Source organism: Chiloscyllium plagiosum, unplaced genomic scaffold (assembly GCF_037043375.1).
Source record: "Chiloscyllium plagiosum isolate Xiang-an unplaced genomic scaffold, Cpla_swu_hap1 HiC_scaffold_21, whole genome shotgun sequence".
Taxonomy (NCBI): domain Eukaryota; kingdom Metazoa; phylum Chordata; class Chondrichthyes; order Orectolobiformes; family Hemiscylliidae; genus Chiloscyllium; species Chiloscyllium plagiosum.
In genome coordinates this window covers 39,234,621-39,248,643 of record NW_028270159.1, presented here as the reverse complement: position 1 = coordinate 39,248,643, position 14,023 = coordinate 39,234,621, and the positions used below count along the sequence as shown (strand labels likewise).

The 14,023-nt window shown below is 40.5% G+C and overlaps 1 long non-coding RNA gene across 1 annotated transcript in view; it reads right to left on the bottom strand.

Annotated features, from left to right (window-relative positions):
• The window catches only part of LOC122564653 (uncharacterized), a 38,633-nt gene extending 26,905 nt beyond the window's left edge, over positions 1-11,728 (bottom strand). Inside the window, exon 1 of the long non-coding RNA XR_015760783.1 lies at positions 11,654-11,728. This is a non-coding gene — a long non-coding RNA (uncharacterized LOC122564653). The remainder of the gene's footprint in view (positions 1-11,653) is intronic.
• Between the last annotated feature and the right edge of the window lie 2,295 nt (positions 11,729-14,023).

Below are 14,023 nucleotides of genomic sequence, written 5' to 3'. Positions count from 1 at the left end.
GGAGTCGCATTTTCAACTGCAGCACCTCTGATACATTTCAATGAGCTTTTCTAAAAGATATTGACTGAGGAAATTCAAAATGTGTAATTTGCAGAATTGAAATGACAAAAGGACAATCCAAGAGATCTCCACCTGGAAAAAAAAGCAAAGCACTGACATGATATTTGGTTCAACATGCACAATATTTTATTGGGATTTATAGTGTTTTAGTTCAGTTAATCTCCACAGCCATTTGACTAATTGCTGAAATCGATTGATTAACTTTGCTTATCATCATGTTTTGATTCCCCTCCACTTTCCATGAGAGAAATTCTGTTTGGCTATATTCCAGCTTCTTTGATTTTTGCTTGGAACTGAAATTCTTTTGTGATCACACAACCAAAGTCAGAGTGCTACTGTTTGTCTGCAGAAAATGACAACAGATGTAAAAATATAATAATTTTGATTTATGCAGCACTTTGCTCAAAATATTCAAATTTCTTCTGGTTAAAGAACACTGTTTGCTGTAACATTTCCTTCAATCTAGCATGAAGGATTGTTTTACTTATTCTTGTATATAGCAGGGATATTTGAATAAAAATCATAGGCAACTGAGCTGCAGACTCGAGGTTCAAAATTAATTCAGAAATCACTGAAACATCAGGTGGATCATCCATTAATCAGCCTCTAGTTGTGTCACAAAGTCATGCTCTATTTATGAAAAATAACATTATATATTTACTGGTGGAATATTTAAAAACAACCACGCTTCAGAGATCTCTGAAACTCATAGTTACTTCATCTCTACGGAAAGACGTGAGGGAGGAGCTGGTCAGACTTGACCAAAAGGGGAGCCTAGCAGGGAAAATGGTGGAGCAGCAATGACAGGAGTTTCTGCGAGGCACAGTAGAAGGTAATCCAAAGCAGGAAGAAACATACCGAGGTGGGGATAGGACAACCATGGCTAACGAGGAAAGTCAGTGACAACACAAAAGAAAAAGCATATAATGTGGTGAAGATTAATGGGAAGCCATAGGATTGGGAAGACTTGGAAAAGCTAGCTGACGATTACTAAAAGAACAAGGGGGAATAAGATGAAATATTAGAGTAAGCTTGCTGGTAATGTAAAGGAATATTGTTTTTAGATATCTAAAATGTAAAAGAGAGGCAAGAATGGACATTGGACCATTGGAAAATGAGGCAGAAGACGTATTAATTCATAGAATCCTTACAGTGTGGAAACTGCCCATTTTGCCCAACAAGTCCACATTGACCCTCCACAGAGTAACCCACCCAGACCCATTCCCCTACCCCTTATTCCTCTACATTTACCTCAAACTAATGCACCTAATGTACATATCCCTGAACATTATGGGCAACTTAGCATGGCCAATTTATCTAATCTGCACATCTTTAGACTGTGGAAGGAAATTGGAGTACCCGGAGGAAACCCACGCAGACACTGGGTGAATGCGTAAACTCCACGTAGACAGTCGCCCGAGTGCTGTGAAGGAGCAGTGCTAACCACTGAGCCACCGTGCCACCTAAGTGGGGAACAAAGAAATAGCGGAGGAACTGAATAGCTGCTTTATATCAATTTTCACAATGGAAGACACCAGCAGCATACCCGAACTTCAAGAGAGGCAGGTGCAGAGGTGAGTGTAGTGGTCGTCATAAGGGAGAAGTTGCTGAAAAAGCTGAAAGGTCTGGAGGTGGATAAATCACTCGGAACAGATGGACTACACCCTAGAGTTGTGAAGGAGATAGCTGAGGAGATTGTGGAAGCTTTGGTGGTGATATTTCAGGAGTCAATGAATTTAGGGCAGGTAACAGGGGATAGAGGGAGGCAGAAGACAGGAATCTATAGGTCAGTCAGTATGACCTAGGTCATTTGAAAGATTTTAAGAGTCCATTATTCAGGATATGATTGCAGACTACTTGAAATGGGAGTTATGTACAGACCTCCTAACAGTGGTCAGGACCAGGGGCGCAACATGTACCGGGAAATAGAGAAGGCATGTCAGAAAGGCAAGGTCACGGTGATCATGGGAGACTTCAATATGCAGGTGGACTGGGTAAATAATGTTGCCAGTGGATCCAAAGAAAGGGAATTCATGGAATGCTTACAGGATGGCTTTTTGGAACAGCTTGTCATGGAGCCCACAAGGGAGCAGGCTATTCTGGACCTAGTGCTATGTAATGAACCAGACTTTATAAAAAATCTTAAAGTAAGGGAAAACTTAGGAAGCAGCGATCATAATATGGTAGAGTTCAGTCTGCAGTTTGAAAGAGAGAAGGCAAGATCAGATGTAATGGTGTTACAGTTAAATAAAGGTAATTATGAGGGCATGAGAGAGGAACTGACGAAAATAGACTGGAAGCAGAGCCTAGCAGGGAAGACAGTAGAGCAAAAATGGCAGGAGTTTGTGGGTAAAATTGAGGACACTGTACAGAGGTTCATCCCCAAGAAGAGAAAGATTATCCGGGGAGGGATTAGACAGCCATGGCTGACAAAGGAAGTCAGGAAATGTATTAAAGAAAAAGAGAGATCCTATAAAGTGGTCAAGAGCACTGGGAAATCAGAAGATTGGGAAGGCTACAAAAACAAACAGAGGATAACAAAGAGAGAAATAAGGAAGGAGAGGATCAAATATGAAGGTAGGCTAGCCAGTAATATTAGAAATGATAGTAAAAGTTTCTTTCAATACATAAGAAATGACAGGCAAGAGTAGACATTGGGCCACTTCAAACTGATGCTGGAAGCCTAGTGATGGGAGAAAAGGAAATAGCTGGAGAACTTAATAAGTACTTTGCGTCAGTCTTCACAGTGGAAGACATGAGTAATATCCCAACAATTAAAGGGAGTCAGGGGGCTGAGTTGAGTATGGTTGCCATTACAAAAGAGAATGTGCTAGAAAAGCTAAAAGGTCTTAAAATTGATAAATCTCCTGGCCCCGATGGGCTACATCCTAGAGTTCTGAGGGAGGTGGCTGAGGAAATAGCGGAGGCGTTGGTTGAGATCTTTCAAAAGTCACTGGAGTCAGGGAAAGTCCCGGATGATTGGAAGATCGCTGTTGTAACCCCCTTGTTCAAGAAAGGATCAAGGCAAAAATATGGAAAATTATAGGCCAATTAACCTAACCTCGGTTGTTGGTAAAATTCTAGAATCCATCATTAAGGATGAGGTTTCTAAATACTTGGAAGAGCAGGGTCGGATTAGAACAAGTCAACATGGATTTAGTAAGGGGAGGTCGTGCCTGACAAACCTGTTGGAGTTCTTTGAAGTGGTGACAAGTAGGTTAGACCAGGGAAACCCAGTGGATGTTATCTACCTAGACTTCCAAAAGGCCTTTGATAAGGTGGCACACGGGAGGCTGCTGAGCAAGGTGAGGGCCCATGGTGTTCCAGGTGAGCTACTGGTATGGATTGAGGATTGGCTGTCTGACAGAAGGCAGAGAGTTAGGATAAAAGGTTCTTTTTCGGACACCAGTGACAAGCGGTGTCCCGCAGGATTCAGTGTTGGGGCCGCAGCTGTTCATGTTATATATTAATGATCTGGATGAAGGGACTGGGGGCATTCTAGTGAAGTTTGCCGATGATACAAAGTTAGGTGGACAGGCAGGTAGTACTGAGGAAGTGGGGAGGCTGCAGAAGGATCTAGACAGTTTGGGAGAGTGGTCCAGGAAATGGCTGATGGAATTCAATGTGAGCAAATGCGAGGTCTTGCACTTTGGAAAAAAGAGTACAAGTATGGACTACTTTCTAAACGGTGAGAAAATTTGTAAAGCCAAAGTACAGAGGAATCTGGGAGTGCTAGTTGAGGATTCTCTAAAGGTAAACATACAGGTTGAGTCCGTGATTAAGAAAGCGAATGCAATGTTGTCAATTATCTCAAGAGGGTTGGAATATAAAAGCAGCATTGTGCTACTGAGACTTTATAAAGCTCTGGTTAGGTCCTATTTGGAGTACTGTGTCCAGTTTTGGTCCCCACACCTCAGGAGGGACAAACTGGCACTGGAGCGTGTCCAGCGGAGATTCACACGGATGATCCCTGGAATGGTAGGTCTAACATATGAGGAACGGCTGAGGATCCTGGGATTGTTTTCTTTGGAGTTTAGAAGATTAAGGGGAGATCTAATAGAAACTTACAAGATAATACATGGCTTGGAGAGGGTGGACGCTAGGAAATTGTTTCCGTTAGGCGAGGAGACTAGGACCCGTGGACACAGCCTTAGAATTAGAGGGGGTAAATTCAGAACAGAAATGTGGAGACATTTCTTCAGCCAGAGAGTGGTGGGCCTGTGGAATTTATTGCCACAGAGTGCAGTGGAGGCTGAGACGCTAAATGTCTTCAAGGCAGAAATTGATAAATTCTTGATGTCACAAGGAATTAAGGGCTACGGTGAGAATGCGGGTAAGTGGAGTTGAAATGCCCATCAGCCATGATTGAATGGTGGAGTGGACTCGATGGGCCGAATGGCCTTACTTCCGCTCCTATGTCTTATGGTCTTATGGAAATGCTGAATCAGCATGGCATCATCAAAGGGAGGTCATATCTGACTAATCTGCCAGAATTCTTTGAGGTGATAATGAGCAAGTGAGACAAAGGAGAGTCAGTGGAGATTATCTATTTGGAATTCCTGAATGCCTTTGACAAGTTGCTGAACAGGAGGCTGCTAAATTAGATGGGAGCCCATGGTGGTGGGGGAAAGGCTTTAGTATGGATAGAGGATGGGCTGACTTGCAAAAGGCAGAGAGAGTGGGGATGAAGGGTCTTTTTCAGAGTGGCAGCTGGTGAGTAGTGGAGGGCAGCTCATCTGTGGGACTCATTGTCGCACATGGCTGTGGAGGCCAAGTCATTGAGTGCCTTTAAGACAGAGAGGTTCTTTACTCGGAAAGGCATCAAGGGCTACAAGGAGAAGGCAAGAGAATGGGTTTGAGAAACGTATCAGCCCTGATTGAATGGCAGAGCAATTTTGATAGACTGAAAGGCCTATATTTTCTCCTGTATCGTATGGTTCTTTTATATATGGCCTTGGGTGGTCTTCCCTCTGTTGACTGGTCACGCTAAGTTAAAACAATCAATAGACTTCATATCGTTATTGTCTATGGTCTAATCAAAACTGAAAATTCACAGACATCCACACTCCCAAGTGGTAAACTTAGTAAAGAGAGCTGTTGGGGAACCTATTCATCACTCTCTTAGCTGTGGACAGTGACCATCCATCCCCCATTGTGTAGCAATGGCTTTCAGCTTCAGCTCCATTATATGGAAACATGAGCATTGATCAGGCAGTTATATAACTGAAACTCATTTTAAAAAAAAAATCTTAGACGAAATGCCAGGGAAAACCATGCCAACTTTGAAATGAATGGTACAGAAGAATTGTTTTATGGATTGCTTATCCTGTCCACCTATGTTTGTAGTTGTCAAGTCTTCTGCTGTTTTTGACTATCCATGTGTTACAGGCAGACAATTCTTTTCAGAAAGAATTTAAACCAGAAGCTGCTGTCTCCAGAAAAATAGATTAATTGTTTGGTCCACATCTGTAAAGTGCCTCGATTCCCAAACCTATAAGACCACTGAGTTCAGCTTTAATCGGCCCATATTATAATCCCATGAGAATAGGATCATTTTAATCCTTATTAAACTTTGTAAAATTTGATATTACGGGATCACCTTAAACTACCTTTGTTTGTATGAATCTGAGAGTATGCGGATTAAATTTGAAAGGTTTTTAAAACTTTCTTTGTTTGGATAAAGTTATGTGCAACATCAAATGTCCTCTCAGAGAAATTGCTGGAAAAGCTCAGCAGGTTTGGCAGCATCAGTGGAGAAAAATCAGAATTAACATTTTGTGTCCAGTGACCCTTTTTCAGAACTGTCTTCATAGATGCTGCCAGACCTGCTGAAATTTTCCAGCACTTTCTGATTTTGTTTCAGATTTCCAACATCTACAGTTCCTTAATCAAAAATCCTCTCTTGCCTTAATTTGTCATTTACAGTCATGCCACTTAGGCAGTGTGTTTTCAACTGTTCTACAGCCTAAAGCTAACAACAATGGACTTGTTGGGCTGAAGGGCCTGTTTCCACACTGTAGGTAATCTAACCTAATCTAATCTAATCAGTGCTACCAGATGATCCAGGAGGTATGTATTTTAAGTTAAAAGGCATGCTACAAGCAAATTTGTAATACAAATAATTTTTAAAAAAACATGTTTGTACAACTTAAAGTTTTCACATTTGAGTAGAAAAGTGTGCCTTGGCTTCAATCTTCCTCAAATGGTCGAAGAAGTCAAGCTCAAAGTCAAGAAGGAAAAGGACCAGAAACAGCCAGTCGTGGAGCAACAGGCCAGAAGCCCTCATTTATTAAACAGTCGGTAAGGGAACAACTAGTTGAAGATTTCATACAGATTCCCTAGACTCAAAGCGAAACCTGAACACACAACTTAGTGTCATAGAGATGTACAGCACAGAAACAGAGCCTTCGGTCCAACCCGTCCATGCTGACCAGATATCCCAACCGAATCTAGTCCCACCTTCCAGTACCCAGCCCATATCCCTCCAAACCCTTTCTATTCATATACCCATCCAAATTGCTCAAAAAATGCACTATCTGCAGGGAGTCGCTGCAGACAGTCAATCCGTGTAACATTTTGTAAAACCCACTTTGGAAATAGAATCAGTTTGACTCAAGATTGGAATACAGACAGACTCTGACCTCACACCATTAATGCATTGTCTGAGCTGAGATGCTACCTTTTGTTATAAAATCTTAAGTTATCTTGAGAAGGTGACTTAAAAGAAGTTCTGGAATATACATATTAATGAACCGAAACCTGCAACCCATTATAAAAGATGAAATACTTAACAATCCAGATTTGTTCAATATATCATTTCAGTTGCATGACACTGTAACCTTTTACTATAAATTCTGTGTTATGATCTTATACTCCACAGCCACCTGATGAATGAGAAGCTCTCTGAAAGCTAGTGCTTCCAAATAAACCAGTTGGAGTATAACCTGGTGGTGAGTGAATTTTAACATTCATTGAGATTGACTGACTACATTGGCATGAGAAATTTGTTTCATTCAGGATCCAAGATGGAAACCAGCGACTAAATTGGATTGTCAGAAGTGTTTTTCTCTGTTATTAACACTGAAGAGATTTCAGACTGCATGGATCGGTAAGGTTTGTGAGAAAATACCAGCAATGAATTTGCCTTTGAGCCATATATCCCACTTGAGCTTATTGATGCTTCTTCAACTGAGGTGACTCAGCTTGGTAAACAAATAGTTACAACAGATTTAAATTTGATGTCAGATATTGAAGCAATTCTGAAGATGAAGTTTTTTTTAAAAAGCTTATTTCCTTGTCTTGCCAGTAATAATGACAGAGATCACAATATCCAAGAAGCAGCATTTTAAATAGCAGAATTGAGGACATGTATCTGGTGGTTTCACCAACACTGTAATCACTGAAGCTGAACAAAAGCATCCTACCTAATCAATAAGATTAGAGCCACATACTTCAACGCAGATCCACATTCAAGATTTGAAAATAAAATTTTGCTGACACAATTTCAAAGTGTGGTACATAGAATTTAATGGATGTCACTTTTGAGGAGGGATGATCGATGTCCAAAGATTCAAAACATTGCAAGGAAGAAATTGCCTGTTGCAACAAAATAGTCATCTTCTTCAAAAGAAATACATGAGATTAAAAATCTTCCAGATGTTGCAATGGTACATTTGCTGATTTAAGTAGAAAACAATGCTCTGCAAAAGAAATCTAAGAGATTAAAGAAATGTTCAGCCTTTGTAATCTTCTACCAGCTTTCCAAATTTGAAAAGAATTGTGATTTGGAAGAATAATAAAACCTCCAGACAGCCTGAATTTGTGAAGTCAAAGACCTGGATACACAGGAAGGGGTGGGAATGGACATGGGATAGTATTATATGTAACTATATACACAAATGGATGGTTATTAATAATGAGAAAAATATATTTTTAAAAAATTTCTGTTATAATTAAAATAACTTGGAGGGAGATGTATGTGTAGTGGGTCTGAAAGAGTTAATTCTAAAGTGTACCTTAAGCACTAGCTGCTATGATGATGTACACAGTACTTAGTGAAAGAGTAACTTTAGACCTTAGCATAAGATCTCTCATCTGGGTCAACCATCTGGTAATAATATCTATCACATTAGTGTAATGCAGACACAGTTGTTAACATGCAATCAACTATAGCTTGTTGAAGATATGAGCCTCTTCTCATTAGAGTAGCTAATAGTTCTCCTCTTCCAGGCCATGTAGATTCTTATCATTACAAAAAATGGTAGCAGCAAACGTATTTGTGCAGAAAATTGCAAACAGCACAGTGATCTTCACTGAGGGCTGTTCAAACAGTATTGCCCTTAGTTTCTCAAATCTTTGACTTTCTACTTCCCTCCTGTCCCATCGAGTTGATCTCCAATTTCTCCCTCTGGTGACTAATCCCACCAATACAGGCTCCTCATTCTACTGTGCAGCATAAATTCTGCCAAAGGATTTTTTGCACATTGCAGGCTCCCTGGGAAGGTCTAAAACCCAATATCAAGGATACCCTGCATTTCACCAACCTGTTAAAGGCATTTCACCTTACTGTAGTGTTGAAATAGAGGGCATTGTTTTACCTGTACTCCCCTCAGATAGAAATAATGATACAGCACAATGAGGGAAAAGGAATAGAGCTTTTTTGATTGCTCTGACAAATTAGTGGCACAGACAAACTTTTCCGAATGACCTTCTGCATTGGAAATCTGAGAGGGTATGAGAATCCGAGCAGGAGGCTAATGGTGATCCATTCAGCTTGGCATTGTAGAGAGTGTTATTCTAGCCTGTAGTAAAAGGATATTTAAATTATCCCCACTCAATCACTAGAATCTTGTGCTCATATCAAAAACTAGTCTTACAACTGCAAAGTTCGTTTGGACTGCTATTCTAATTTTCTTCAAATAGTTACTAATTTATTTGCAGGGAAATGGAACTCTGAACAGGTCAAAAGCCTTTCTCAAAACCATTACATTCTTGAGCACAAAGACCACACCATACAGAAGACATGTTCTTTAACAGGTAAGGCTTATTCTATGTAATCTACTAGACCGCTTTTGATTGTTTGTCCATTCTGACTGGCTGAAAAGGAATTTTCCAGAGCTTCTGGCTGATTGATATTGTCGTGTTCTATCCAGAGTATATTCTGTGTCATTGTTACCCTCAGTGCTTTTTCCAAGTCAACTTGGGGAGGAGCTGATTCACCAACCAAGGATGAATGATATGTGATCATTAGCAGGACCTTTCCTTGCCCATATATGATCTGATGCCATATGACTTTGTGAGTATAATCTTCATTGAAGACACTGTTCTTCAGAAGAAACAAGCATATTCAACAAGAAACAAAATGGGTGCATGGACCAGACCAGACCCCCTCAAAATATTTTAAAAAGATAACCTAGGCCCTGACATTTCTTATTTTTAAAGGTAAACATCAGGTATTGTGATTGAGATTCAATGTGACTGCTCAAACTATTTGACGTTAAGCAATACACAATTTATTTAAACACTAGCTAAAAATACAAACAAAGAGGAACTTAGAATCGCTTAACTCTGGAAAATGTAACAGAATAATAGATGCTACAACTATTACTAATTAACTGTTCCAATATAGTAACATTCCAAAAACACACCCCTTGGCATAAAGGCAAATTTATACACAGAGGTTCACATGCAGTTATCCAATCCAGAAGGAAAAGACATGAGGAGAAAATTCAAAGAGTAGCATCTAAGAGACATTCAATGAATCTTCCAACTCTGTTGAGATCCCAATAGCTTCTGCCGCTACTGAACAAACTAAAACACTGAAATTTAGTTCTGTGAGAGCTGACCACACCCATTCATGCAATTTTTTTAAAAAAACAAAGGACTCCCAAGCTGTTTACTCAAGTGGTCTTCAGTGGCTAGTTCAATGCCTCTGCCTTACAACCTCACTTAAAAAAGGACAAAATAAACTCTTAAAGTGGCAGCATCATTACATCTTTCAAAACATGGATTACAGCATCCTTCTTCTAGACAGAATACAATCAAGCTTTCCATGTTAATACTATTATATATGAATGATGTAGATCTTGGTGCGCATGGGCTAACTTCAAAGCTTGGGTATGATACAACTTGGGAGCATTGTAAAGCATGGGGAGGATAATTAGGAACACCAAAAGGACATTGACAAATTGGTGGCGAGGCAGATAGGTACAGGGCCATGCACAGCAACATGTGCCCTGGAACCACTCCTGACTGAGGCCTCCACTCCCATCTCACCTGACCTGAGCACAGTGTGTTCCAGGAACTGATGTACCATGTACTGGACTGGAGTAATGATGATAGACTGAAAAAATTCAAGCTGTTTTCCTTGGGTGGGGTGGGGGAGAAGGCTAAGAGAAGATCTGATGGAAGTTTTCAAAATACAAGGGGTCCAGACAGAGTAGATCAGGAGGAACTGTTCCTGGTTGGATCAAGAACTGAAGGACTAATTCTTCAGTTCTTGCAAAAGCAACACATATAAGGTGAGAAGGGATCCTTTTCACACAAAGCATGGTTAGGGTCTGGGAATGCACTGCCTGGAAGTGTGGTGGAAGCATGATGAATTGATGCATTCAAGTGAGCATTGTTGGTTCAATTCCTGCACTGGTTAAGGTTATCATGAAGGAGTCTCTTTGTCAACCTCTCCCTCACCTCAGGTTAAACCACCACCAGTTGTCTCTCTCTAAAATAATGGAATTGTGGCATCTTTACTTGATGGATTTAAGTAGAAACGTGTGTGGAATTACAGGGAAAAAGAAGGAGACTAGCATCAAGCACCTAGTTAAAATACTCAGACAACTGGTGCAGGTGCAATGGACTGAATGATTGCCTCTTGCAGAGTACAGTCAAGTGACTTTATTGAGTCATTCTGCTGGGTCAAGCGAGTATGTTATCCTTAAGTTGACAAAAGCACAACACTAACTCTCTGCTCATTTCAAAACACTCATGACCATTCCCTCCCCACCATATCACTCTGTACTGCCACATCTGATGGATTTGCTGGTGGTAAAAGACATGCTGAAGCAGGAGTCTGAGACATTAGCTAAGTGATATGATCCCATGAGTCTGACTCTGCTGGTTTGTCACTTGACTGATCTGTAGAACTGCTCTCCTAAATCTGCACAAGCTACCCAATGTTAAGGAGGAGAACATTTTAGTGGTGACTACACAATGTGAACTAAAGGCACCACATTAATTCAAATTCATTTCAAGTTCTTTTCAGTGTGGCAATATCCTCACTGTCCTATGTATTGAAACAGAGCTGCTAGGGTGAATATCATTGCTAGTGTGTGAGTGAGGAATGTGCAGATTTTATATCCTACAGCTGCATTACAATGTAAAGACTATATTTCTTAACACATAACTGATAATTCTGCAGAGTAATTGCAGTGAAAATCATGTTATGTTCAGATAAGATATACATTTGCAGCAAGGCTTCCTACACAAAACATTGCAGGCAGTTTAGCACAGTAATAACTATTCCAAACACAGAAAGAAAGGGCTTTGTGAATAAAGAGTGCATATAAATGTAACCACTTGACATCTACTAGCTTACCTCGATATATAGAGTGTTGTATCAGTATTCATCCCAAAGGAAGAGGGAGGGATAAAAAGGTATGGTGTCTCTTCAGTGCATCTTCCAAGTGGTGAAACTTCAGTACGGACGGTAATTATCAAGAGATTATTTGCAAGTTCACTTGAAGGTCATCTAAATATTGAAGCACTGATCTAAATGGCCTATTGGCTCTCTGCATAACATAGAGAGATAAACATCATTTTGGTTTGATAATTAAAATAAACTTTCATTTTAATATTTATATTGGTTGTGGAAGAAAAATGAGTGATTGTGCTGGCATTGAAATCTGTAAAACAGGTTTCGAATATAAGATGGGTTAAATTTGAATTTTGGAGAAGAATGTAAAAGTTTGCATCTGACATGGACCATCCTCATTCAGATCTTTCAGGAGCCATTCTGTTCCTTCACCTACACAACAGATTACGCACCCCAATCGCGGCAGCCATATGTTCTGTTATTGCCAATAACCTCACCCACTCCCACAGTTGTATTTATATCTAATAAGAAAGGAGGAGCTCACTTGAGCTCAAAGAAATGCCTGCGACCAGTTATAATTATTCATTTAAAATGAAGGAATTGCTCTGAATTAATTCCCCTCACTGTTTTACCCTATAGCATGACAACTGGATGAGAATATTATCGTTTCCCTGACAAATTAATTTATAGGCTATTAAATTATTGTACACAATATTAATTCTTGTGAAAAGCATCTTTGCAACTTTCAATTGAAATGGATGTTCTGGAAATGCAAGAGCAGCCTGGAGCCTGGGAGTGAGAAGACTGGTAAGCTCAGTTTCCTAACACCATTCCCGTCAGTCTCAACAAGGGAGATCTGGATCTCTGCCTCTCAAAACATGGACTGACGTGCAGTACCATTCCCAAAAGGAGATGATGTCAGTTGTGGTCCTTTCCCATAAGCACGTGAGCTCCTCCTTTCTTATTAGATATAAATACAACTGTGGGAGTGGGTGAGGTCATTGGCAATAACAGAACATATGGCTGCTGCGATTGGGGTGCGTAATCTGTTGTGTAGGTGAAGGAACAGAATGGCTGCTGTCAGATCTGAATGAGGATGGTCCATGTCGCTAATTGAGCTGAAAATATAGATTAATAAAGAAACCTGATGTTCACCAAAATATCCTGCAAGGACGATTTCATCAATTTTATCTGGCCTAAAAGATGTCTGAATGTACTCAAAGATAGCCAGAAGGCATGAGAATTGGAATTTCCAATGGATCTGAGAAAACTCCAGAGAGGATCTTAAAGTACTTTTGAGAGTAAATGGGTTGGGTGCTAAAATATAGGGTCCAGCGGGGCAGGACTGTGACTCAGTAGTTAGCACTGCAGCCTCACAGCAACAAGGACCGGGGTTCAATTGCAGCCTGTGTGGAATTTGCATGTTCTCCCCATGTTTGTGTAGATTTCCTCTGGGTGCTTTGGTTTCCTCCCACTTTCCAAAATGTGCAGGCTTGATGGATAGGCCATGCTGAAATTATCCCATAGTATTCAGGGATGTGCTGGTTAGATGGTTTAGGCATGGTAAATAGAGGGTTACAGGTGAAGGGGTGGAATGTCCTTTGGAAAGTCAGTGCAGATTCAGTGGGCAGAAAGGTCTCTGCACTGTAGGGATTCCATTATTAGCTGACATTCCTGACATGAGGGTGAACCTTGAGAGTCAAAATTCTACTTCCACATGTAGTAGTCACTTCCTTCCATTGAACAGTGGAAACATACAAAAATATCTGGGTTAAGTAGTAGTCGATAAAATGTGGAGCCGGATAGGCACAGCAGATTAGACAGCATCTAAGGAGCAGGAAAGAAAGTCGATGTTTCAGTTGGGACCCTTCAACAGGACTGAGGAGGGGGAAGGGAGATCAAAAATAAATAGGGAGAGGGGTGGGGCTGGAGGAAACATAGATGGGGTGGTGATAGATGGATGCAGATAGGGGGTTATTGTGATTGGTCAATAGGAAGGGTGGAACAGATAGGTAAGAACTTAATTAGTAGTCTGACTGACCATGGATGGGTGATTCTCATGGAAACCTACAGAAGTCCAACAGGACCAGACAGATTTGTGAGAAACGAAGCTCACTCACTTTAATAATTTCAGTCCAAGACAAGATCTGAATCAGTAGTATCGTTTATTGTGCTCTTGCAAAGGGGTGTTGTGTCCAGTGTCCACAAGGCAGGGACACACACACACACACACACTGAATTCAACTAGTACACAATATTTATGTAACTTGTTTCTCTTCGCTCCTCTCATTGCTCCTCCCCTGAATACATCTGTTTCTAATCTAAACCCGGCTGTTCATCTCTGAACTCATCTGGCCTTGTCAGTGAGAAAAT